The sequence below is a fragment of the Cavia porcellus genome, unplaced genomic scaffold (genome assembly GCF_034190915.1).
Source record: "Cavia porcellus strain 051 isolate PalLab524CR breed Dunkin Hartley unplaced genomic scaffold, mCavPor4.1 scaffold_18, whole genome shotgun sequence".
Classification (NCBI taxonomy): Eukaryota; Metazoa; Chordata; class Mammalia; order Rodentia; family Caviidae; genus Cavia; species Cavia porcellus.
The window spans coordinates 41,510,768-41,521,102 of record NW_026947501.1 but is presented as its reverse complement, the minus strand read 5'-3'; the positions used below and the strand labels follow the sequence as shown (position 1 = coordinate 41,521,102).

Below are 10,335 nucleotides of genomic sequence, written 5' to 3'. Positions count from 1 at the left end.
TTTGTGAGTGGCAATAGAGAACAGAGGCAAAAATGTCACATAAAATGCAAGTCTAATTGCTGCTAACTGCTGTGAGACATTTTCTGAGAATCTGTTTGCCCTCTTTGCATGGTACTTTTATTCTTTGATATCACCAAACATGGATCTTTCAACTTCTCTCATCCCCAGTATGTGATGAGGCAGAATCACAATTCAGGTGCTCACTTTTGCCATGCTACATTGATGAGAGAGATGTCACAGGACTGGAGTTTCATAGGGGCCAAGATCTTTACTCACCATGGAGTGAGTAAGACCAAGAGCCCTGCATGAAGCATCACTTCCCGATGACCCATTGAGTCTCATGAAGCCCAACATTGCAAGCCCAGCAATGGCATTCTCTACAACTCTAGCCTTCTGAGATGCAGGTAGCTCTCCAGGAGTGACAGAAAGACTGAGATGACAAAGTTTGTACACCATGTCCACACTGGATTTTGACATGATAACATGGAAGTGCAAGATACAATACAAGCCATTGCTAACTTATCAATTATTTTAAGCTAAACTCATTGCAAAAGTGATTTATTTTCATTCTGTTCAATCAAAAAATCGAACTTTTGAAGCTCAAAGGAACCCTTCATAGGCAGTTCCAGCCTTCTCCTTTTGTGTCAGAGCCCTCAGCAGAGCACAAGTGTTTGTTCCTCTGTTGTCTTCCTCACTCTCAGTCCTGGACAGAGCCCTCCACTGCAACTTGTTCTGATTCTTCAGCCTCTTCCTCTCACACAGAGCAGGCTGTGCTGTGCTGCTCCCCAGACAGCAGTGCAGGAGGGCAGCTGGGCCTCCCCAGGCAGGGAGGTTTGCGTTTTGGGCTGTAGCACTGTGGGAGGAACATGTGTACCTTGCATACAGTAATAAACCCCAACATCCTCTGCTTCCACTTTGCTGATTTTGAGGGTGAACTCTGTCCCTGACCCACTGCCACTGAACTTCTTTGGGGTCCAAGATTGCTGATTGGAAGCCATATAAATAATTCCTCTCGGAGCCTGTTCTGGTTTATGCACCACCCAATCCAGGTAGGTGTTTCCATCACTATACAGGAGGCTCTGACTGGCCCTGCAGGAGATGGATGCTGGATTTCTAGAGGAGACAGAGTGGGGTCTGGGTTGTCACAATGTCTCCAGAGGATCCTAAAATAATGATGGAAAAGTTTAATGTCAGTTACAAACATCATGAGGGAGTTTTATACTTTTTTTCTTTTTTGTAAATATCAAGCTTAAATATTATGTCATTTATATAGAATGAACAAATTTGAATTTTGAGATAACTCCCAATATTTAATAACAAGGATTCATCTAAAATTCATCCCTCTATTCTTATCTTTCCCTGAGTCAATCTTAATCAGTTGGTTATTACTGAACCTTTAGAAATTGTCTTAATTCCCTGATGGAAATTCACACATCTTTGCTTCAAGTCAGGGCTGCACATCTCAGGTAGGTACAGAACTCACCCAGGCAGCAGTAGGATCCAGAAATTCAACCTTTCCTCCAGTGCCCCTCCTCGTCTCCCAGTGTTCTTACCAGTGATCCAGAGCAGTAGCAACCCCAGGAGCTGAACAGGTAGCCTCATTTTGAGAAATTGAACTGAACAGTCCCAACCAGTGATCAGTCAAGCCAAGGTAGAGCCAACTTTGATGTGAGACTTTCCTGGGAAGGTCCTCCCTGGGGGTGCAAATTCCCTGATGGGTGCAGTGGTGTGTAAAGTGTGAAGAGCATGGTGTGAGCTTCTCATATGAGCCCAGTGGTGTAAAGTACCCTCTAAATTTGGAACAAACAATAGAGCAAAATCCATGCTGTGTGCAGCAGTGGATACAAGGACCCCTTGGAAAATCTGCATCTCCAACAGGGATACTGTTCTCAGGGCTCTGCCCATCCCAGACAGCACTGCAATCCCCAGGATACAGGGGTGTGTGCAGATCAGTCCCTGGGAGGGGGACTCCTGTGCTTCTAGGCCTCCTGGAAAGGAAAGAAGAAATTCTCACTTGATGAGAAATCATTTGTAGTTTTTTTTATCATTACTAGCATGTAGCAGAGCTCTGAAGCCCTTCTGACCAGGTGAACACTCATCATCTAGAAATAAGATGAGAAACAACATTGCTTGATCTGGAAATTAAACAGCATAAGACCACTAAAGTCAACAAGATATGTACAGAGAAAAAAATATGTCTTCCATCTGGGACCTAGTAAATCTATTGAAGTCAAGACTAAAAAGAAAAGCCTTATGTTATAAGTAGTGCACAGGAAATTCTTCATTAGTAGATTTAGAAATTGGTAAATACATTGTCATGTCTCTCTGTCTCTGTAGATATGTATATTATGATATCTATCTATGCATGTATATATCCATCTATTACCTACCAATTGATTTATCAAAATCTTTCTTAAGAAAAAGATTTCTCTTGACTTTATACAAAATGAACAAGGAATAATATATTATGCTACTCTTTTCTGAGTGATCATAAATCATCCTTCTCATTTCTAGTCTTACAACAGATACTGAGCAGCCATGGTCTGTAGCTTAAAGAGACATTCTAAGTATCTGAATGTCACTATTGAATCTGGTTTTTTAATGTCTGGATGTCATTTGTATTAATGGTTGATACTTCCTGGACCTTATCTACCATGGTAACTATGGAAAGCTGTCAATGTCAGACTTTCCCCACAGCCATGAGAAATTAAGCCATGCTGTTATCAGTCTGTAAGAACACTGTATGTTTTATGACAGTCCAAGAGCTTCAGTGTACGCCTTACACATTTGGGAAAGTGGGTATATGGAAAACTAAGCAAGTAAGGAATTTGTAACGTGTGCTTTTATTGTAAATAAAAGACTCTTTGCATGTGCTCATCATTCTGTGTGTGTGTGTGTGTGTGTGTGTGTGTGTGTGTGTGTTTAAACCTGAGACATTCACAATTAGCTAAAACACCAATCTCTTGTATTTCTTTGATTTTGAGAGTGGGTCTCACTGTGTTGCTCACTTGCCCATTTTTGGGTCCAACTGTCTATTTTCCTTTCTCAGCCACCACAGTGCTGGGGTTACAGGTGTGCACCATGTGTCTTGGGTGATTTTATCTTCTGAGTGTATGTGTTATTTTTGAATACTTCAAGATGTTGAAAAGTTCACTTATTGGACCTGTCTGGACTCTTATGGCCCTATTCTTCATTTGCTTGCAGGAATCAGTAGTAAGTGAAATGGAAGAAAATAAATTTCATTTCCTCAAAATTCTGTGTATTTGGGGGAAAAGCAGTAGAGAAAAAGTCCATGTGGCATCCAGCCATGGCAGGAAGGATCCCATTATACAGGCAGAGTCTATTGGAACACTGTGAAAAGTTCTCTTCCCCAGAAAGAGAAACCACTCCTTGCACACAAATCCTGCTCATCACACCAGCTGTCTGCTAGTGACACTGTGGAGCCAGGAAATGCTTCTACAAATGTCATTTCCAGGTGAGCTACTGTGATGTTAGAAAATGTGTCCCCATAGACTTCCTGGCCCAGTGATTTATCTCCTTATGGGTACTGCTGTCAAAAGAATGGACAGGAACATAAAAAATATTCTTATTTCAGCTAGGTAGGTGACCTGTTGAATGCAAGTGGGGATGGGGAAAATGATTGAGCTTTAGGTATTCAGTATGCAATTCCTGGGCAGTGGTAAATGTATTGCCCTAGTTATTTCCATGCGGAGATGTTAACTATAAGTCTGAATACATGTTAACATGTACATGTGTATATTATAAATATTTATGTATAAAATGTATCCATATTTGAGTATTTTATATTAATTTGTATCTATTTATATACACACATGTTTGAATATACATCTATAAATGAATATGCATTGGTATATATAAATGCATATATGTACACACTCACTTATTAGGTTAATCAAAACTGTTCTGAGCTTAGTGATTCCTTTAAAATCTACCTTTTGGGGGCTTTTGAGGCAGGTTCTCACTTTGAAGTTCAGGCTGGACTTGCATTCACTGTGAAGCCCTGGTGAGGGTCAAGCAGGTAAGCTGCTCACTCTGATTCAGTCAGAAACTACTCACTCACTGCACAGACACCTGAGAGTCTGGAGTCTCTCACCATTCAGAAGCCATGGGTATGGAGAGGATTTCACTGTTACTATCATTACTGTTAAGACATGGCACATAATGATTGTCAGCAGTGTTGTAGTTATTCGCCCCTTTTGACTCACCCTGGATCACAAACTCATTTTATTGTCTGTCTTGCTATTTGCTGGCCAAGTGACATGGGAGTTTCACTCTCTCCAACTGGCTAAAGACTGTGTCCCACTCCTCTGATAAGAAAGTTGACAGGGTTCAGCAGGAAATTAAACGGATTAGTGCCCCTTACATTCTTTATTGTGGAAGACTCTTACAGGAAATCACTAAGCACTTTCATATTACTTTTCTATTTCTACAATAATTTTTGTATGAAATTATGTTTTGAACATGCAAAAGTAATCAGGTTACAGTTCCGCTCAAGTCCATCTCAGTGCTCATGTGACTGAGCCAGGATGCTATCAGGATGCATTCACTCTGGAGGATCTAGGAGGAATCTGTCCCTCTTCACCTCCCAGTGGCATCCCCAAGCCTGTTTCCCTCATCTTCTTGTCTCCCAGCATTTCCTCTCTTGGCCCCTCTCCAGGTCACACAGGTGGGTGTGGTCTCCCTGTGTGCTTTCCATAAGTCACTGCTGAGAATCCTCAGTCCACGGGAATGAAGGGTGTGATTTTGACCTGCAGAGATTCTCCATTACAGTCTTTCAACCTCAGTTAATTAAAACAATTCTGTTTCTGAAAAGCAAAAACTTCCAATGTGCTAAGTGATTCAATTCATGCATCCATTTTCAATTGGAAATAAGCCTTGACTGTTCTTTGAAGCATAGAGACAGTTAAGCTGAGTCTCACAGACCACTTAAAATTGTTGAAGTTCTGCACTAGATCTTCAAGTTGTCTCTGTGTGAAGCAACTTTTCTTTATTTGCTTGGTCTGCAGGTGTTTAATGTGATAACAGATGTGCTGCATGGTACCAGGTGAATCACATGGTGATGTGGGCTGTGCCATACACAGATGTAATGGGGTCACCGAGATGACTGCTTCACCTACACTTGAGAAACCCACAGAATTATGACAACAGGAATAACTGATGTGTACTCTACAAAGGTAAAAAAAAATTCATATAGTAAGACAGCAATTCAAATAGTTTGTGATGTTCCCATTATAGGAAAGCTTGGGATGAGCATGTGAAACATCTAGAGTACTTTGCACAGTGCAGACAGCAGTGAGTCTCAGGTGAGTTTGTGGTGAGTGAACAGAGCACACCCAGGAATGCCTATGGGTGCTGGACCTGCTTTACAGACCAAATAGGTGTTTGAAAACATATTTATACATGTGCCAAAATCAATGGAAATATATATTGAATGTGTCACTTTTCATAAATGTAAAATTTACTCCTATAAACTACTCTTAATAAAAAATAGTTCTGTGATTGTGGATATGCTTTAGCACTGAGATTCTTAAATAACAATACCAAGAAAATTATATATTATGCTATACATTACTTGCCTGGAAAAGAGTTCCTGCTCTTATGTCTGTCTGTTTTTCTAATACAAATTTTGAAGATTGTTTCTCTCAGGAAATTGCATGGGAGATGATAAGTAAGGAATTGAGTATTAGACTCCATGATACCTTCACAGAAATTTTTTTAATTTTTTATTTAAGGAGAAAAGAAAACAAAAACAGTTAAGGGGTACAAGTTATACAGATTTACAGAAGAAAAAATGCGCAGTAGGAAATCACTAGTTAATGGATTACATATTGCCATCTTAGAAATAATTGTTCAAGTCACAAAATTAAAGCTTGTAGAGTGGACATTCCAACAATGATACTGCAAACAGTTCTGTTCAATGATCCAATAAAACTCTGTGATATCATTTTCTATCTTATACACTTAAATATACATGCAGTTATATAGTTTAGAGCACTTTGTTTTCCTCTCTTTTGTACAAAGACTATTACACATTTTGGGTTTCATTGCTCCCACGGTTCTTATTGCTTTTTTGGAAGAGAGTAAAACCAAATGTGACATAACAGAACAGAATCGGTCAAGTCAAAAGGGTGGACATAATAGATAATATAAAAACATAATACAAGGTGATCAACAATGGTTACCATAATGCCTCCCGCTATCTCTAATAGAATTGCCTATATCATTAGTTGTAATACAATTGAACAAAACAGTAAAGAACAAAACCGACAAAACCAAAACATTGGAGACATTGTAGGTCTTCAAAAGTAGATAAAAGTCAAACGAGAATGGGCGTTATAATGAATCTCATTATCTTCTCAGCTGATGCCTAAACTTTCGAACCTGATACTATCCAGTAAAACAGAATAGAGGAACCTCAGTCAAAAACAAGATGGTGAGAGTAATACAGGGCTTCAAATCGAGATAATAGAAAGTCAAAGTGGGTTACTATATTATATCCTGCTATTTTTTCCCTTTAATTAAATGGATAAAAATGAAAAAGTAAATAATGGAGTGGAGATTGAGAAAAAAGAGGGCATAACAGCAAAACAGGGCAGATCAAAACATAACCATTTAAGCAGAATAGTGTTTCACCACCAGATAATTCCGACCCAAAAGTAGTTACCATATTGACTCTTTCCTTGAAGTCCTTGAGTACAACTTTGTATACTGTAGCATTAAGTATATCAAAACAATGTAAAACCATTTAAGAGAATGACAGCATTATAGAGTATTTAGAATCGACTAACAGAAAATGAACAATGGTTTCTGTACAATCTCCTTGTCTTTAAAAGGTTTTTGCTTATACTATCATACATAATAAAATCCAATAAGATACAAAAAGAGGGTCTATATGATCTTTTCTCGTACAAAAAGAGACAGTGTATGCACAGTATTAAATGATGAGGATGGAATATGACCTGGAATCCAGGTATACAATCTACTCAATGGCCACAAAACGTGGGCTCCCAGAAGTTAGCGTTGATGATGTCACTGGAGCTGCTGATTCACCTTAGGCTTGGGTGATGTGAAAGTCTTGATGCTGTCTGAGAGCTGAGTAGAATCTTGTAAGAATTGAGGTCTTTATTTTACATAAAAACTTAACCATTCTGAGGAGTGAAGGCCACAGGTTTTTCCCCTGTGGGGGAGGCGTGGAGTCTACTTCAGACCCAGGCTGATATCCTCAGCTCTTCAACCCAGACATCCTGTGTAAATCAGGGAATTGTTTCCAATGCTGTGTTTTCTCTTTTCAAGGTAGAAATGTGCATTTTTCATGTCAATCACAGAATAATAATGATAAAAACTCTTTTCCTCTAAAAAGAAAGGAAAAGATAAAACCCACATCAAATCAACTCTGATTATTCAGCAATGTCTCTTTGCCCTGATTTATTGTCATGATTCCTATTCCCATACTTGGTTGCCATTCTTAGATGCCTTACTTGGTGTCTGGTGCAGGACTCATGTCCAGATCCCTGTGCACAGATTGAGAGGAGACTGCTCTGTATATGGGTGGACATTGGATCTTTCTTTCTTTCCTTCCTTCCTTCCTCCTATCTCTTGTTATATTGAGGGGTGTTTGAGATAGACCTCAGGACTTCTGCATCCTAGTGAAGTGGACTGCCACGAATTACAACTACACCCTGAAGTTGGAATTTCATGAGCTCTGCGGGTACATCTACTGTGATCTGCCCTGCCTGCTCTCTGCTGTGTAACTGTGTATCTTAGCAGACCTTCTTTTCTCCATGGAATCTCTTTTCTGGGCCTGCTTTTTTACCCATGGATTGCTGAATTCTTGTCCTCCTCATGATTTCATGATGCCTCACTTCCTCGCCAGGTGCCATCACCCTTGCTAATCAGGCTTGAGTTCATTCACCATTGTCACCCTGGCCATGATGACAGCCTGGTGCCTTTTTCACTCAGAAGCCTGGATCCTGCAAGTGGAGGGCTTGCCTCCTGAGAACCTTTCATTACTATTTGTGACAGGAACTGTGCACCATTTTATTCAGGGATCATTCTGTCCTCAGGGCTGGTGTCCTCTTCACAGTGAAGATGTTAGCCTCATATTTGTAAAATTATCCATGTTCTTGGAATCTCTGATTCTTGGGACAGACTAGTATGACCCAAGTGAGTCATTTGCCTTGGTTTTAAAATATAAGAAAAAGCCTAAATCTCAGTCAGTTTTATGAATAACTTTTAATGCAATCCAAAGTTGTGCAAAAACTACCTCATAGGGAAAATTCCGAATTGTATGCCAAAATAAGATCTACAACTGGAACAATAAATATCACTACTGCCTTCTTTATATAGGGGTAATATGATATTTTTAAGGTTATTTGACTGAAGATTTTCCTTGTGTTTCTGTCCCAGGTGTGACCAATGGCTGAGTTGATAGCAGCATTGTAAGTGAAGATTGCAAGATCATTAGAGCTCAAGAGACTGGAGCTTCTGTAACATGGGGAATGGCTTGTTTTCCACATTCGGATGGAGATGGGGGGGTGTGACTGGATTCCAATGACTGCAAGAGCACTGAGTCACATTAAGTGGACGATGAGAATGATGTTGAAATATATGTTTTGTTTGAGTCTACATTCAATATGCAGAATGAGAATAATGGGAAGATTAAATTTCTGGAGCTTCCTGAGATCTCAGTAGTAGTTCTACAAACATCAAAGTAGATCACAGTTGTGTTGTAAGTGTGTAAGGAAAATATTGCTGGAAGTAGTATTTTGAAAGAGAATGAACAATCTGCTTGGAACCCGCAGTGCATGGAGATGACCAGCAGAGGGCAGAGCCGCAAACGTCTTTCAAAGCAACCTTGTGTCCCTCCCACCTGCTCAAGGAAAGCTGATCCCACAGGTGAGACTGTGTTTGAAATACTCTGTAACAATGATCCTCAATGGGAAAATTCCTTTTAGTTTAATATTGTATAAGTTTATCGTTGTAAACTACAAAATCGTTCTTTTTTTTGACAGCAACAATTTTATTTTTAGAGTTCTCCTCTACATGAGTAATTTTCAAAGTCTTTTCAAAATAGCCACTTACATATGCATTATTACACTTAACTATGATTATTTTCACACATTTAACAATAACCATGAATACTGACTGCTTTCCCACATTGCATACATAGGCTTGGACCACAATATGACATCACTCTGATAGTTAGCAATTCTGTCAGCTGAACTCTCACCAAATACTTCTTACATGCATTTACTCGCCAGTGTGAAGGGAATTGTATGTTTTTAAAAGGGAAACACTGCAGCAAAAATTTCAATACTGTTCACATACATAGGTTTTCTCCTTTGTGTACATAATTCACCATTTGATGATGTTTTTGTATGCTAAATGCTATACACTGTTGTTCACATGCATAGAACTACACAGAGGGAGTTCTTTTATGTAATTATAATCTTTCTGGTTTTGGAAAGGTTTCCTACATTCTTTATGTTCATAGGTTTTCTTCCCAGTGTGGGATCTTTGATGTTATAAAGTGAGAATGTATCAACAAATCCATTTACTCATTTCTCATATAGATAGGGATTTTTTTTATAGTGAATTCTTTTTTATACAAAAAAGCTACTACTATAGCTAAAATACATCACAAATTGCTTATATCAATGGAAAGGCTTTATTTTCAGCACTTCTGCATACTGAATGTTTTGGCATATTGGTTGTACCATAGAGGTTCTACATTGTGTGAGTTCTTTCATGAATGATAAGGTGACTGCTTTGACAGAAAGATGTCCCACATTGTTCACATACAGAGGGTTTCTCCCTAGTGTGAGTTCCATCATGTGCATTAAAACAATAGGCTGTACGGAATGCTTTTCCATATTTGTTGCACACATAGGGTTTCTCCCCAGTGTGAATTCTTTCATGAATAATAAGGGTACCATTTTGACTGAAAGATTTTCCATATTGCTTACGTACATATGGTTTCTCCCCAGTGTGAAGTCTATCATGTGCTTCACAGCCAGAGTATGTACTGAATGCTTTCCCACATTTGTTGCGCACGTAGAGTTTCTCCCCAGTGTGAATTCTTTCCTGTATTTTACATGCTGAGGCACTCACGAATGCTTTCCCACATTTGTTGCACACAAAACGTTTCTCCCCTCTGTACATTCTTTCATGTGTAATGAGGTTATTATTTTGACTGAAAGATTTTCCACATTGTTTGCTTAAGTAGGGTTTCTCCCCAGTGTGAATTCTATCATGTGTGTTACAATCTGAGGCTCTCATGAATCTTTTTCCACATTTGTTGCATACAATAAGTTT

General features: G+C 39.1%; 1 long non-coding RNA gene across 1 annotated transcript; it reads left to right on the top strand.

Moving 5' to 3' along the window:
• Nucleotides 1-3,353: 3,353 nt before the first annotated feature.
• Nucleotides 3,354-8,902, top strand: LOC134471505 (uncharacterized). The gene is made up of 3 exons (XR_010040956.1): nucleotides 3,354-3,475; nucleotides 5,028-5,195; nucleotides 8,428-8,902. It is a non-coding gene; the product is annotated as an uncharacterized LOC134471505 (long non-coding RNA).
• The last annotated feature ends 1,433 nt before the right edge of the window (nucleotides 8,903-10,335 follow it).